This window comes from Taudactylus pleione, unplaced genomic scaffold (assembly GCF_031769625.1).
Source record: "Taudactylus pleione unplaced genomic scaffold, aTauple2 ptg000314l, whole genome shotgun sequence".
Taxonomy (NCBI): Eukaryota; Metazoa; Chordata; class Amphibia; order Anura; family Myobatrachidae; genus Taudactylus; species Taudactylus pleione.
In genome coordinates, this window is record NW_028284715.1 from 7,402,580 (window position 1) to 7,420,768 (window position 18,189).

The window sequence follows — 18,189 nt, forward strand, 5'->3', positions numbered from 1 at the left end:
CATCCCAGTAACACTAATCCTGGGCATACACGCTACTATTATTTGTCAGATATCTGTCCAATCTGGCTGGTTGGAATGAAAATCTGGTAATGTATGGGAGCCAATGACAATCGACTATATGGTCTTAAACACTGGAAAATGGGCAAAAATGATTGGCCAAATTTGTTAAATTCATTTGATTTAACCAATTTGTCTGGATGATCATTTTTGTCTGTTTTTCAGTGTTTATGAGCAAATGGTCGATTGTCATTGACTCCCATACATTACCAGATTTTCATTTCAACCATCCAGACTGGACAGATATCTGACAGATAATTGTGTAGTGCATGCCCAGCATTAGATCTTGTATCTTGCCATCTGATGATGCTGAATCATCATCTGCAGTTGTGGCAGACATATTTGGAGGTGATGTGTTGCATTTGGAGGAGGTGGAGGAGGAACATCTGATGTAGCCACAGCCACAGTATCAGCATCCACATCAGCAAGTGTGTCCAAATGCAGATTTTCATCTGACACTTCCCTTCCAATTTCTTCCAAAAAATTGTGTATAACTGAATAGCAGTCACCCACAGAGTAACACTCTTCCTCCATGACTGCCAAAGTTCTAAAACCAGCTGAGGCTATTTATAGGCATAAGTTAATGCATGGAAAAGCAACCGCTTACATACGCAATCAATATGCGTATATCCAAAATTAACATACGCCTATAAAACCATCCTTTCAAGTTAGACCCACTTTCCATCTGATTTCCATTATGCCGCACATGGATATGTAATTATCAGTAACTAGAATAAAACAAGAACTACTGTCTTGTCCTAAGCCGCCAATTTTATGGGGACAGCCAATCAGATATCACCATAGTTTATATAAAGTATGCAGAAGTATTTGCCATTGTTATAATGAGAGCCACAAGCTTCAGTCGCAGGGAGCTGCATATTCTAGTGCAGGTCATGAACCGGCCTGTGGCCCCATTTATTATGAATGCCACTAAGGTACAGGCGTATGCGAAGGTGACTCTGCCGCATAGGCTGTCTCCGCACCATCATCCAGCTGGAACGGCGGTGGTCTGATCTGAGGCTTCGGACCCCGGACCTCCTGGCCCACTTATGGGCCATAAACACACGCAGTAAGTTCCTTTGCTGGTTGTATGCATGTTAGTGTTGATGTATGCATGCATATACACACATGTACCTCCTGGGCATTCTTTAGGTTGCTGATATGGGCAATTTTTTTTTTTCTTGGTTTGCTGTCACTTTGTATATTTGAGTGGCCATTTTATGTTTTGATGATTATTATTTTAGTGTGTATGTGTGTGTGTGTGTGTGTTTTATTTTAACATTTGGAATATCGATGTTATTGCATTCTTAATGTACATATAAAGATGCTTGTATTCAAAAATCAACTTGTTTCTGAAAAAAAATAAAAAATAATAAAAAAAAATAAATAAATAAATAAATAATAAAAAATAATAAAAATATATATATATATATATATATATATATATTCCAAGGGTGAACCGGCACTCAAAAAATAATAGAGATATGTGCCAGGGTGCCTTCTGTAAGTGTCCAATATTCATGCAAAGAATCAGCGGCACTCCTGGACTGGTATCATAAGCAAAAAAAGGTTTAATACATGCCAAACTGCCGACGTTTCAGAGCCAGACACGGCCCTTTTCTCAAGGCTGGCATAACAATATTAAATATATAAACAGCAGACATAAACACTGCTGAGTCTTACCTTTAAATAGCGGTGTGTTTCCTGTGTGCCGGCGCCGGCCAGGACAGGCAGGGGGAGGGGTTGGCGCGCACGCGGCGGCTCCTGTCCTCCATGGATGACATCACTCCAAAGCTTGTTGGTTGTCATAGAGACAAACCTCAAGCTTGGTATACTGTCTGTCTGGCCCGCGTCAGCTACAAGGAGAGACAAAGAAACATATTATGTTACATGCATGCAATAAACTTACATATAAATATCAGTCGCTTAAGCTATTAACTATGAAAAATACATACAAACTAACTACATATAATATATACCATAGACTAGAACAGCTATAATGATAAACTACAGGTAAGTCATCCTAACCACACTTTAAGTGGTTACTCAATACAAAGTAGTGTCTGAGGCGTAACGATTGTCTTTACAAAAATACATTAAGAGACAGTTTCTCATTAAGTCCCGCAGGATGGATCGTATTTAATTTGTGTATCCAGGACGCTTCGAGACGCAGAAGTTTTTCGCCTCTATTTCCTCCCCTTAACGTTGTTGGAACATGATCAATTAAAATATGTTTCAAAGCAGACAAAGGGTGGTCAGCTAGCAAAAAATGTCTAGCCACAGGTTGCTCAGCCACTTTTTTTAGTAGGGCTGATTTAATGGCCGATCGGTGTAAAGCCATCCGTTCTCTCACTGTCCTGATGGTCTTACCGACATAATGATATCCGCACGGGCACATTATCAAATAAACTACGTATGTTGAAGTACAGGTGAGGACATGTTTTAAATGATATATATGGTCACGATGGGGATGTTTAAATGTTGATCCTGTCATCATATATTGACACGTGGTACATTTTGTACATTTGTAGCAACCTGGTGCTTTTGCCCGTATAATTTGACCTTCCTGACTGGGATGCACGAATCCAGTTATATCCGTATGGACCACCATGTCCCTAATATTTCTGCCTCTTTTGAAGCACGCCATCGGTCGTTTGCCTGTGAAGCAAGGTAAGTCTTTATCAGTTGAAACTATGGGCCATAGTGCCCGTGTGGCTCGCTGGATCACTGGACTACTGGTTTGGTATTCAAGTTTCCAAGGGATAATGTTACCTTTGTCTTTATTTGTAGATTGTAATAACGTGTCTCTTTGAAGTAGCAGGACCTCATCTCTTTGCTTCCTTAATTGAGTTAAAGAATATCCCCTTGTCACGAACTTGTCTATTATTTTTTCCAACTCTTGTCGAGTATGATCAAGGTCACTTGAAATACGTGCAATTCTCATCATTTGTGATTTTGGAAGCCCTCTCACAAGTGATTTAGGATGATGGCTATTGGCCGCAAGTAGGGTATTACGATCCGTAGGTTTACTATATACCCCTGTTTTAATACTACCATTTTCGATAGTTACTTGAACGTCAAGATAATTCAATGTAGATGTACTACAGTTATAGGTCAATTTAATAGGTGAGTCACGGTTATTAATTTGTTGCATCAGCAACTCAAATGTCGTTAAGCCACCAGTCCATAACATAAATAAATCGTCTATGTACCTCGTGTAGATAAGTATGTGTTTGCTAATTTCTACATTGGAGAAAAACATATCATATTCTTCACTAAACATATAGACGTTTGCGTAGCTCGGGGCTACGTTACTGCCCATGGCACAGCCGGACACCTGTTGATAAAACTTCCCATTGTATAGAAAATAATTGCGTGACAGCGTAAGTTCTAATAACTTTAAGAAAAAGGTTTTATCCAGAACAGTCATACGTTGTTGTACAATAAATGTTTTCATGATCTCTATTCCCTTGTTATGGGGGATAGATGTGTATAGACTTGAAACGTCCATCACACAAATTAAGGTATCTGGTGGAACCATCGTTACCGTTTTCAATGCCAATAAAAAGGCTGTGGTGTCCTTAATATATGATGGCTGTGTAGACACCAAAGGCTGGAGAATTGTGTCTAGAAACATAGAGATGGGCTGGTATAAGGAGTTCCTAGCCGATATAATCGGTCTTCCCGGGGGTGATTGTAGATTTTTGTGAATTTTGGGGACCAAATACATTATAGGCACCACTGGGAACTCTTGTATTAAGGACCGTCTCACCTTGTCACTAATTAAACCGTTATCTTCTGCTTGTATTAAGATCTGATCCAGCTCTTTTTTATAATCACCAGTGGGGTCCTTAGCCAATTTCTGGTAGGTGTTTATGTCGGCTAGTTGTCTTTCGATTTCTCTCATGTAGTCCTTCAGATCCTGGATCACAATCGCACCCCCCTTATCGGCGGGGCGGATGATGATATCTCTGTATGCACTCAAATTATCTAGAGCTTCTTTTTCTTTACATGTTAGATTGAAATGTTGAGTAGTCGATGCTTGAATATACCTAGAAACAGAATCATCCAAAAGACGGTTAAAAGTCTTTAACGATGTATTGGTGGATTGGGGGTCAAACGTGGAGGTGCTGCGTACTTGCAAAAATGATGAAAACGGGTTATTGGATTCCGATGGTACCTTTGTTTGAAAAAATTCTTTCAGTCTAAGGTTGCGAGAGAACCGATGTAAATCTACCTGCCATGTCAAGTCCTTGTGAATGTTGGTGGGGACAAAGGTTAAACCTTTGTTAAGTACACTAACCTCCATATCCGTAAGGGTTCTAGATGATAAATTACAAATTAAGTTTTCTTTTTGGAGGATAGACCTTTTATACCTCGTGTTTTGACCCCCCCGGCGGGTGGCAGTCCTTTTATGGCACTCTCCCCTGTTGCCATAGCTGTTGAATCTAAAGGGACTGATTGTCTATCCCCACTTTCATCTGAATCGCGAATTGCGAATTCACTGTCACTATTGGACGTGACTGTGTCTATTTGCTTATTTTCTCGTCTAACTCTCCACCCTTGGCGCTGTTGTCTTTGCTTTTGAAAAGACTGAGATCTTGTGTCCCCACCTGTCAGCCAGCGGTACACGTGATTATTCTCATAATCATCGCACACCACCAGCTTTTTGTTACGCTTGAATTTAATTAATTCATGGCGATATGTCTCACTCTGTTTCTGTAGTTTTTGGAGTAGTTCCACACTGCTTTCACTATCGAAGCTGGATTTAGATTTAGTAGCTAGAGCTTCAATTTTATCCCTGGTCTTGGCCAGTTCAAGCCCTGCTTCATGAATGACAAGCAGCATTAGGTCCATGCTGCATTTATTAACCACTCCTACCCATTTCCTACAAAAATCAGGGTTTTGCCTCCCTATGGTGGGAGCGTTTTTCACACGGAATCCCCGCGGTATCATTTGATCCCTGTAGTATTCTGAAAGGGATATTCCGTGCAGGAGATATTCTGTTTCCCGTTTTTTCAATTTTAACATTTGGTGATAATAGTCTTTTGCATCGTCTTTATGGTCTGTAGAAGGCCAGTGTTCTTTAAACAAAATGTGTTCAGCTTCAGTATCAGTGAAGCTGTGTAGTATTCCCTTAGGTAAGGTGATGCCTGAGAATCCAGCCGGATATTCCCCGCCACTCTGTAGATTAGAGCTGTTTTGTTCCATGCTGTATATGTTACTCTCCAAACAGGTAACTGCCAGTAAAGAGTTGAATGGTGCCTTGTTCCAAGCGGGACCTTGCAATCCCAAATGTATATATTCCAAGGGTGAACCGGCACTCAAAAAATAATAGAGATATGTGCCAGGGTGCCTTCTGTAAGTGTCCAATATTCATGCAAAGAATCAGCGGCACTCCTGGACTGGTATCATAAGCAAAAAAAGGTTTAATACATGCCAAACTGCCGACGTTTCAGAGCCAGACACGGCCCTTTTCTCAAGGCTGGCATAACAATATTAAATATATAAACAGCAGACATAAACACTGCTGAGTCTTACCTTTAAATAGCGGTGTGTTTCCTGTGTGCCGGCGCCGGCCAGGACAGGCAGGGGGAGGGGTTGGCGCGCACGCGGCGGCTCCTGTCCTCCATGGATGACATCACTCCAAAGCTTGTTGGTTGTCATAGAGACAAACCTCAAGCTTGGTATACTGTCTGTCTGGCCCGCGTCAGCTACAAGGAGAGACAAAGAAACATATTATGTTACATGCATGCAATAAACTTACATATAAATATCAGTCGCTTAAGCTATTAACTATGAAAAATACATACAAACTAACTACATATAATATATACCATAGACTAGAACAGCTATAATGATAAACTACAGGTAAGTCATCCTAACCACACTTTAAGTTACGCCTCAGACACTACTTTGTATTGAGTAACCACTTAAAGTGTGGTTAGGATGACTTACCTGTAGTTTATCATTATAGCTGTTCTAGTCTATGGTATATATTATATGTAGTTAGTTTGTATGTATTTTTCATAGTTAATAGCTTAAGCGACTGATATTTATATGTAAGTTTATTGCATGCATGTAACATAATATGTTTCTTTGTCTCTCCTTGTAGCTGACGCGGGCCAGACAGACAGTATACCAAGCTTGAGGTTTGTCTCTATGACAACCAACAAGCTTTGGAGTGATGTCATCCATGGAGGACAGGAGCCGCCGCGTGCGCGCCAACCCCTCCCCCTGCCTGTCCTGGCCGGCGCCGGCACACAGGAAACACACCGCTATTTAAAGGTAAGACTCAGCAGTGTTTATGTCTGCTGTTTATATATTTAATATTGTTATGCCAGCCTTGAGAAAAGGGCCGTGTCTGGCTCTGAAACGTCGGCAGTTTGGCATGTATTAAACCTTTTTTTGCTTATGATACCAGTCCAGGAGTGCCGCTGATTCTTTGCATGAATATTGGACACTTACAGAAGGCACCCTGGCACATATCTCTATTATTTTTTGAGTGCCGGTTCACCCTTGGAATATATACATTTGGGATTGCAAGGTCCCGCTTGGAACAAGGCACCATTCAACTCTTTACTGGCAGTTACCTGTTTGGAGAGTAACATATACAGCATGGAACAAAACAGCTCTAATCTACAGAGTGGCGGGGAATATCCGGCTGGATTCTCAGGCATCACCTTACCTAAGGGAATACTACACAGCTTCACTGATACTGAAGCTGAACACATTTTGTTTAAAGAACACTGGCCTTCTACAGACCATAAAGACGATGCAAAAGACTATTATCACCAAATGTTAAAATTGAAAAAACGGGAAACAGAATATCTCCTGCACGGAATATCCCTTTCAGAATACTACAGGGATCAAATGATACCGCGGGGATTCCGTGTGAAAAACGCTCCCACCATAGGGAGGCAAAACCCTGATTTTTGTAGGAAATGGGTAGGAGTGGTTAATAAATGCAGCATGGACCTAATGCTGCTTGTCATTCATGAAGCAGGGCTTGAACTGGCCAAGACCAGGGATAAAATTGAAGCTCTAGCTACTAAATCTAAATCCAGCTTCGATAGTGAAAGCAGTGTGGAACTACTCCAAAAACTACAGAAACAGAGTGAGACATATCGCCATGAATTAATTAAATTCAAGCGTAACAAAAAGCTGGTGGTGTGCGATGATTATGAGAATAATCACGTGTACCGCTGGCTGACAGGTGGGGACACAAGATCTCAGTCTTTTCAAAAGCAAAGACAACAGCGCCAAGGGTGGAGAGTTAGACGAGAAAATAAGCAAATAGACACAGTCACGTCCAATAGTGACAGTGAATTCGCAATTCGCGATTCAGATGAAAGTGGGGATAGACAATCAGTCCCTTTAGATTCAACAGCTATGGCAACAGGGGAGAGTGCCATAAAAGGACTGCCACCCGCCGGGGGGGTCAAAACACGAGGTATAAAAGGTCTATCCTCCAAAAAGAAAACTTAATTTGTAATTTATCATCTAGAACCCTTACGGATATGGAGGTTAGTGTACTTAACAAAGGTTTAACCTTTGTCCCCACCAACATTCACAAGGACTTGACATGGCAGGTAGATTTACATCGGTTCTCTCGCAACCTTAGACTGAAAGAATTTTTTCAAACAAAGGTACCATCGGAATCCAATAACCCGTTTTCATCATTTTTGCAAGTACGCAGCACCTCCACGTTTGACCCCCAATCCACCAATACATCGTTAAAGACTTTTAACCGTCTTTTGGATGATTCTGTTTCTAGGTATATTCAAGCATCGACTACTCAACATTTCAATCTAACATGTAAAGAAAAAGAAGCTCTAGATAATTTGAGTGCATACAGAGATATCATCATCCGCCCCGCCGATAAGTGGGGTGCGATTGTGATCCAGGATCTGAAGGACTACATGAGAGAAATCGAAAGACAACTAGCCGACATAAACACCTACCAGAAATTGGCTAAGGACCCCACTGGTGATTATAAAAAAGAGCTGGATCAGATCTTAATACAAGCAGAAGATAACGGTTTAATTAGTGACAAGGTGAGACGGTCCTTAATACAAGAGTTCCCAGTGGTGCCTATAATGTATTTGGTCCCCAAAATTCACAAAAATCTACAATCACCCCCGGGAAGACCGATTATATCGGCTAGGAACTCCTTATACCAGCCCATCTCTATGTTTCTAGACACAATTCTCCAGCCTTTGGTGTCTACACAGCCATCATATATTAAGGACACCACAGCCTTTTTATTGGCATTGAAAACGGTAACGATGGTTCCACCAGATACCTTAATTTGTGTGATGGACGTTTCAAGTCTATACACATCTATCCCCCATAACAAGGGAATAGAGATCATGAAAACATTTATTGTACAACAACGTATGACTGTTCTGGATAAAACCTTTTTCTTAAAGTTATTAGAACTTACGCTGTCACGCAATTATTTTCTATACAATGGGAAGTTTTTTCAACAGGTGTCCGGCTGTGCCATGGGCAGTAACGTAGCCCCGAGCTACGCAAACGTCTATATGTTTAGTGAAGAATATGATATGTTTTTCTCCAATGTAGAAATTAGCAAACACATACTTATCTACACGAGGTACATAGACGATTTATTTATGTTATGGACTGGTGGCTTAACGACATTTGAGTTGCTGATGCAACAAATTAATAACCGTGACTCACCTATTAAATTGACCTATAACTGTAGTACATCTACATTGAATTATCTTGACGTTCAAGTAACTATCGAAAATGGTAGTATTAAAACAGGGGTATATAGTAAACCTACGGATCGTAATACCCTACTTGCGGCCAATAGCCATCATCCTAAATCACTTGTGAGAGGGCTTCCAAAATCACAAATGATGAGAATTGCACGTATTTCAAGTGACCTTGATCATACTCGACAAGAGTTGGAAAAAATAATAGACAAGTTCGTGACAAGGGGATATTCTTTAACTCAATTAAGGAAGCAAAGAGATGAGGTCCTGCTACTTCAAAGAGACACGTTATTACAATCTACAAATAAAGACAAAGGTAACATTATCCCTTGGAAACTTGAATACCAAACCAGTAGTCCAGTGATCCAGCGAGCCACACGGGCACTATGGCCCATAGTTTCAACTGATAAAGACTTACCTTGCTTCACAGGCAAACGACCGATGGCGTGCTTCAAAAGAGGCAGAAATATTAGGGACATGGTGGTCCATACGGATATAACTGGATTCGTGCATCCCAGTCAGGAAGGTCAAATTATACGGGCAAAAGCACCAGGTTGCTACAAATGTACAAAATGTACCACGTGTCAATATATGATGACAGGATCAACATTTAAACATCCCCATCGTGACCATATATATCATTTAAAACATGTCCTCACCTGTACTTCAACATACGTAGTTTATTTGATAATGTGCCCGTGCGGATATCATTATGTCGGTAAGACCATCAGGACAGTGAGAGAACGGATGGCTTTACACCGATCGGCCATTAAATCAGCCCTACTAAAAGAAGTGGCTGAGCAACCTGTGGCTAGACATTTTTTGCTAGCTGACCACCCTTTGTCTGCTTTGAAACATATTTTAATTGATCATGTTCCAACAACGTTAAGGGGAGGAAATAGAGGCGAAAAACTTCTGCGTCTCGAAGCGTCCTGGATACACAAATTAAATACGATCCATCCTGCGGGACTTAATGAGAAACTGTCTCTTAATGTATTTTTGTAAAGACAATCGTTACGCCTCAGACACTACTTTGTATTGAGTAACCACTTAAAGTGTGGTTAGGATGACTTACCTGTAGTTTATCATTATAGCTGTTCTAGTCTATGGTATATATTATATGTAGTTAGTTTGTATGTATTTTTCATAGTTAATAGCTTAAGCGACTGATATTTATATGTAAGTTTATTGCATGCATGTAACATAATATGTTTCTTTGTCTCTCCTTGTAGCTGACGCGGACCAGACAGACAGTATACCAAGCTTGAGGTTTGTCTCTATGACAACCAACAAGCTTTGGAGTGATGTCATCCATGGAGGACAGGAGCCGCCGCGTGCGCGCCAACCCCTCCCCCTGCCTGTCCTGGCCGGCGCCGGCACACAGGAAACACACCGCTATTTAAAGGTAAGACTCAGCAGTGTTTATGTCTGCTGTTTATATATTTAATATTGTTATGCCAGCCTTGAGAAAAGGGCCGTGTCTGGCTCTGAAACGTCGGCAGTTTGGCATGTATTAAACCTTTTTTTGCTTATGATACCAGTCCAGGAGTGCCGCTGATTCTTTGCATGTATATATATATATATATATACAAGAACAGAAGGCCGGCACTCGGAAATCAGTCACCGAACTCAGGCAGAATAATGCTTCAACGTTTCGAGACCTTTTATTATCTCGTCTTCAGCATATACAATACATACAAACACTGACCTTAAATACCCTCCTTGTGCAATGCCGGTCCGCTCCCGCGGCTGACGACGCCTCACAATGACGTCATCAAGCTGCGAGCACAGCCAGCTGATACAATTTACAATGTAACATAGCGACCACAATAACAAACACAAATACCATCCCATTAAAAACATTGATGTAATTAACATTCCTAATATCAACTAATACAGCAATATTCATCTCATTACCAGACCCGGATTTAAAGTGCTATCCCTTGTACAAACCCTATTTATTTTATACTCATAAATTAATCATTCCCATCATCATAAATGTACAACTAATTATCATGTAAATTAACACAAATCAATATTTATACTGTATGCCATAGATACATAATTCTTCATACAGATCCTGTTACAGATAGCAATGTAACCCACTACTTTCATTTAACCCCCTAGAGGACATGGTTCCCAAGCAGATAATCCACTGGATTCTTCTCAGGAACTTACTACTACCAGTGACTCTGATGGCAATATGCCAAGGGACTTTACGGTACAGGACTTCCCTTTAGGGGCACGTACTCGCAATATGGGAGGCGGCAGAAGCGTAGCCGCACACGAAGAGGTGGTCGCTATATGTTACATTGTAAATTGTATTTGTATCAGCTGGCTGTGCTCGAGGCTTGATGACGTCATTGTGAGGCGTCGTCAGCCGGGGGAGCGGTATTTAAGGTCAGTGTTTGTATGTATTGTATATCCTCAAGATGAGATAATAAAAGGTCTCGAAACGTTGAAGCATTATGCTGCCTGAGTCCGGTGTCTGATTTCCGAGTGCCGCGTTTCTGTTCTTGTGTGTTGGATCCTTTGCGGGGATACCTAGGAGGGCACCGGAGCATTATTTATTCAAGGTGGGAGTGCTGCCTGTTGTGGATTTTTATATATATTTATATATATATATATATATATATATATATATATACTGTGTATATATATATATATATAGAATGATATATAGATCTATATATAGTACATATATATATATGTATATGTATATATATATATATATATATATATATATATATATATAGACACACACACTTCTTTTAGGGGAACATGTTTTTAAATTGTAACTTTAAAAAAAAAAAGCATGATTTATTAACCTGTCATTTATACATTATCTCATAGGACAACAGCGACGAAAGCAGCAAAGTAGGAGGAGAAGAAGTCAAGCAATCTGACCACCCTCACCCCAAAGATCCACCTCCCCTGCACCCGCTTCCACACATTCCTCCCCTCCCTCCCCTGCACCCTCTACCACTCATTCCACCCCTCTCTCTCCTGCACCCTCTTCCACTCATTCCACCCATCCCTCCCCTGCACCCTCTTCCACTCATTCCTCCCCTCCCTCCCCTGCACCCTCTTCCACACATTCCTCCCCTCCCTACCCTGCACCCTCTTCCACTCATTCCACCCCTCCCTCCCCTGCACCCTCTTCCACTCATTTCTCTCCTCCCTCCCCAGCACCCAATTCCTCTCATTCCTCCCCTACCTCCCCTGCACCCTCTTGCACTCATTCCACCCCTCTCTCCCCTGCACCCTCTTTCACTCATTCCACCCATCCCTCCCCTGCACCCTCTTCCACACATTCCTCCCCACCCTCCCCTGCACCCTCTTCCACTCATTCCACCCATCCCTCCCCTGCTCCCTCTTCCACTCATTCCTCCACTCCCTCCCCTGCACCATCTTCCACTCATTCCACCCCTCCCTCCCCTGCACCCTCTTCCACTCATTCCTCTCTTCCCTCCCCTGCACCCTCTTCCACTCATTCCTCCCCTACCTCCCCTGCACCCTCTTCCACACATTCCTCCCCTCCCTACCCTGCACCCTCTTCCACACATTCCACCCCTCTCTCCCCTGCACCCTCTTTCACTCATTCCACCCATCCCTCCCCTGCACCCTCTTCCACTCATTCCTCCCCTCCCTCCCCTGCACCTCTTCCACTCATTCCACCCCTCCCTCCCCTGCACCCTCTTCCACTCATTCCTCTCCTCCCTCCCCTGCACCCTCTTCAACTCATTCCTCCCCTACCTCCCCTGCACCCTCTTCCACACATTCCTCCCCTCCCTACCCTGCACCCTCTTCCACTCATTCCACCCTTCTCTCTCCCCTGCACCCTCTTTCACTCATTCCACCCATCCCTCCCCTGCACCCTCTTCCACTCATTACTCCCCTCCCTCCCCTGCACCCTCTTCCACTCATTCCACCCCTCCCTCCCCTGCACCCTCTTCCACTCATTCCTCTCCTCCCTCCCCTGCACCCTCTTCCACTCATTCCACCCCTCTCTCTCCTGCACCCTCTTCCACACATTCCTCCCCTCCCTCCCCTGCACCCTCTTCCACTCATTCCACCCATCCCTCCCCTGCTCCCTCTTCCACTCATTCCTCTCCTCCCTCCCCTGCACCATCTTCCACTCATTCCACCCCTCCCTCCCCTGCACCCTCTTCCACTCATTCCTCTCTTCCCTCCCCTGCACCCTCTTCCACTCATTCCTCCCCTACCTCCCCTGCACCCTCTTCCACACATTCCTCCCCTCCCTACCCTGCACCCTCTTCTACACATTCCACCCCTCTCTCCCCTGCACCCTCTTTCACTCATTCCACCCATCCCTCCCCTGCACCCTCTTCCACACATTCCTCCCCTCCCTCCCCTGCACCCTCTTCCACTCATCCCACCCATCCCTCCCCTGCACCCTCTTCCACTCATTCCTCCCCTACCTCCCCTGCACCCTCTTCCACACATTCCTCCCCTCCCTACCCTGCACCCTCTTCTACACATTCCACCCCTCTCTCCCCTGCACCCTCTTTCACTCATTCCACCCATCCCTCCCCTGCACCCTCTTCCACACATTCCTCCCCTCCCTCCCCTGCACCCTCTTCCACTCATTCCACCCTTCTCTCTCCCCTGCACCCTTTTTCACTCATTCCACCCATCCCTCCCCTGCACTCTCTTCCACACATTCCTCCCCTCCCTCCCCTGCACCCTCTTCCACTCATTCCACCCATCCCTCCCCTGCACCCTCTTCCACTCATTACTCCCTCCATCCCCTGCACCCTCTTCCACTCATTCCTCTCCTCCCTCCCCTGCACCCTCTTCCACTCATTCCTCCCCTACCTCCCCTGCACCCTCTTCCACACATTCCTCCCCTCCCTACCCTGCACCCTCTTCCACTCATTCTACCCCTCTCTCCCCTGCACCCTCTTTCACTCATTCCACCCATCCCTCCCCTGCACCCTCTTCCACACATTCCTCCCCTCCCTCCCCTGCACCCTCTTCCACTCATTCCTCCCCTCCCTTCTCTGCACCCTCTTCCACTCATTCCTCTCCTCCCTCCCCTGCACCCTCTTCCACTCATTCCTCCCCTACCTCCCCTGCACCCTCTTCCACTCATTCCTCCCCTCCCTCCCCTGCACCCTCTTCCACTCATTCCACCCCTCCCTTCTCTGCACCCTCTTCCACTCATTCCTCTCCTCCCTCCCCTGCACCCTCTTCCACTCATTCCTCCCCTACCTCCCCTGCACCCTCTTCCACTCATTCCTCTCCTCCCTCCCCTGCACCCTTTTTCACTCATTCCACCCATCCCTCCCCTGCACCCTCTTCCACACATTCCTCCCCTCCCTCCCCTGCACCCTCTTCCACTCATTCCACCCATCCCTCCCCTGCACCCTCTTCCACTCATTACTCCCTCCCTCCCCTGCACCCTCTTCCACTCATTCCACCCCTCCCTCCCCTGCACCCTCTTCCACTCATTCCTCTCCTCCCTCCCCTGCACCCTCTTCCACTCATTCCTCCCCTACCTCCCCTGCACCTTCTTCCACACATTCCTCCCCTCCCTACCCTGCACCCTCTTCCACTCATTCTACCCCTCTCTCCCCTGCACCCTCTTTCACTCATTCCACCCATCCCTCCCCTGCACCCTCTTCCACACATTCCTCCCCTCCCTCCCCTGCACCCTCTTCCACTCATTCCTCCCCTCCCTCCCCTGCACCCTCTTCCACTCATTACTCCCCTCCCTCCCCTGCACCCTCTTCCACTCTTTCCACCCCTCCCTCCCCTGCACCCTCTTCCACTCATTCCACCCCTCCCTCCCCTGCACCCTCTTCCACTCATTCCACCCCTCCCTCTCCTGCACCCTCTTCCACTCATTACTCCCCTCCCTCCCCTGCACCCTCTTCCACTCATTCCACCCCTCCCTCCCCTGCACCCTCTTCCACTCATTACTCCCGTCCCTCCCCTGCACCCTCTTCCACTCATTCCTCTCCTCCCTACCCTGCACCCTCTTCCACTCATTACTCCCGTCCCTCCCCTGCACCCTCTTCCACTCATTCCACCCCTCCCTCCCCTGCACCCTCTTCCACTCATCACTCCCATCCCTCCCCTGCACCCTCTTCCACTCATTCCTCCCCTCCCTCCCCTGCACCGTCTTCCGGTGTCTGATTTCCGAGTGCCACTTTTCTGTTCTTGTGTGTTGGATCCTTCGCGGGGATACCTAGGAGGGCACCGGAGCACTATTTATTCAAGGTGGGAGTGCTGCCTGTTGTGGATTTTTATACATATATATATATATATATATATATATATATACTGTATATATATATATATATATATATATATAGAATGATATATAGATCTATATATAGTACATATATATATGTATATATATATATATATATATATATATATATATATATATAGACACCCACACTTCTTTTAGGGGAACATGTTTTTAAATTGTAACTTTAAAAAAAAAAAAAAGCATGATTTATTAACCTGTCATTTATACATTATCTCATAGGACAACAGCGACGAAAGCAGCAAACCTCCCTCCCCTGCACCCTCTTCCACTCATTCCTCCCCTCCCTCCCCTGCACCCTCTTCCACTCATTCCTCCCCTCCCTCCCCTGCACCCTCTTCCACTCATTCCACCCCTCTCTCTCCTGCACCCTCTTCCACTCATTACTCCCCTCCCTCCCCTGCACCCTCTTCCACTCATTCCACCCCTCTCTCTCCTGCACCATCTTCCACTCATTACTCCCCTCCCTCCCCTGCACCCTCTTCCACTCATTCCTCCCCTCCCTCCCCTGCACCCCCTTCCACTCATTCCTCCCCTCCCTCCCATGCACCCGCATCCACTCATTCCACCCCTCCCTCCCCTGCACCCTCTTCCACTCATCCCACCCCTCCCTCCCATGCACCCTCTTCCACTCATTCCACCCCTCCCTACCCCCACCTTCTTCCACTCATTCCATCCCTCTCTCTTGCACCCAGGCTTGGACTGAGCCGCCGGGGATTAGGGGAGATCCCCGGTGGATCCCGGTATTTCATATCCATGCCATCTTTTGTGAGAGGATGGACCAAGGAGTGGCTGCTGCAGAGGGATTCTCTCTTGCACATGTCACTGCTTGCCGAAATCTGAGAGAACAACCCGGATGACTTTCGCAATTTTCTAAGTATGGATGATGTCACCTTTCGGGACTTGCTGTGTCTGGTGACGCCCTTCATCCAGAGGCAGGATACCAAGTTGTGGAGGGCAATAATTGCTGAGGAGAGGCTTATCGCAACCCTGATGTACCTTGTAACTTGCAGATCCCTCGCTGATCTGAAGTCTGGCAGTCTCATTTCTGCTCAAACTTTGGGTCACATCAATCCAGAGACATGCCGAGCAGTGATGGAATTCCCGGAGACAATGGAGTTATTTGCCGCGCCCTGAAGGGGGCACCTGGCTCCATTATCTGCTGGCCGTTCCGGGCACTTCCTGGAGAAGGGGCGCCGCTGATCGGCGCTCCACCTCCAGTTGTGTATCTACGGATGGTGCACGGGGTGCAGTCGCACCGCCTGCACCCTCCATTTGCTTGGCGCCTGCTGAATGTGTTACCAGCGGGCACCCGGCCGGAGGATGGAGGCGGAGCTCACTCCTGAGCTCCCTCCGACTTCCAGGTCCCGCAGTGTATTATGGGAGTGATGTCATGACGTCACTCCCATAGTTCAGAGGAGCGGGTGCCGGGGACAGACGGACGGCAGCAGCACTGGAGCGGGGTTTAAGGTAAGTATTGTTTTTTTTTTATTGTATGTGTGTGTCTGTGCGCGGGGGGGGAATTGCAGTGGGCACTACTGGGGGCTAACTACTGGGGCATTACAGGGGGCTAACTACTGGGGGCATTGCAGGGGGCTTACTACTGGGGGCATTACAGGGGGCTAACTACTGGGGGCATTACAGGGGGCACTACTGGGGGCATTACAGGGTGCTAACTACTGGGGCATTACAAGGGGCTAACTACTGGGGGCATTGCAGGGGGCACTACTGGGGGCTTACTTCTGGGGCATTACAGGGGGCTAACTACAGTGGGCATTGTAGGGGGCACTATTGGGGGCACACTACTGGGGGCATTACAGGGGGCTAACTACTGGGGGCATTACTGCTGGTTGTAGTCTCCTCCTTACAATCACGGTGCATACTAGCTTAAGTCAGTACTGTATAGGTGGGACTCTCTCCCCTCTTCCACTCCCAGCTCTCTGTTATTCCACGCAACTATGCCCCACAGTGTGTATGACATGAACGGGTTTTGAGGAAGAATCTAAGTCCTGCAATGGTAAAGCCAAAATAGAAAAACCTGGGATCCACATTCTGCAGTATCCACACATAGGGCACGATTCTATTCAGCGCGATGTAAATAGCGCCGGGAGATAGCTCCCTGAGCTATTCAATTCATCGCGATGTTAGGTTGGGGAAGGCTCGTTATCGCGCCTTAATCAGGGTGTTTAGGCGCGATAACGGCATTCCCCGACCTAACTTCCCGGCGCGAGGCTGTTTTCCAGGCGCGAAGGGCAGTAAACAGCCTCGCGCCGGGACTTTTGTCGGATTTCTTCTCTCATCCCCGGAGGGATGAGAGAAGAAATCATTAGTCGGACTTGGCAGAGCGGTGTATTGAATAGCTCTGGGAGCTCACTCCCGGATCTATTTACATCGTGCTGAATAGAATCGTGCCCATAGATCTGAATTTGAAAATTGTATCACCTTTATAGACAAGAGATAATAGTGTTATCTCCAATATATACTCATACTAACTTTAATTTAACAACCCCCCTTTTTTTACAATTAGGTTATCTATATTTTTAATTTTTTGTTCTTTTTTCTCTTATTCCCCTGTAAGAACATTACTAGGCATATTCTCTTCACACTCCCCTTTATGAACATAACCTATGTATATAATAGTAGAGGATGTAGATATATATATATGGATCAGTATAGACATGACACACATGTATAACTATATTTGTTTATCATGATCTTTTAGAAATCTGTACTTGGTGAGGGGTATTTGTGTAGGTGTGTTCATGTATGTGCGCACGCGGATATGCATGTCTATACATGTATGTATTTGTTAATGCATACATGTGAAAGTATATTTATATACACTTTATCTCCCTAACATTACCAGATGTGAAAATTGCTGTTTTGACTAATATATGTGAATATGTTCATTTAGTTTTTTAAGCGACTATTGGGTGCTAGATGCTAATTATTTAATAAATACAAAGCAACTGATAATAACATAATTTTTTTCTATATTAATAATATAGTATCCAATATTGGAGTTTGATAATAATTATCATAGCAGCAAAAAGTGGTAATTTCCGAAGCAGGACATTATGACTTTATAGATGA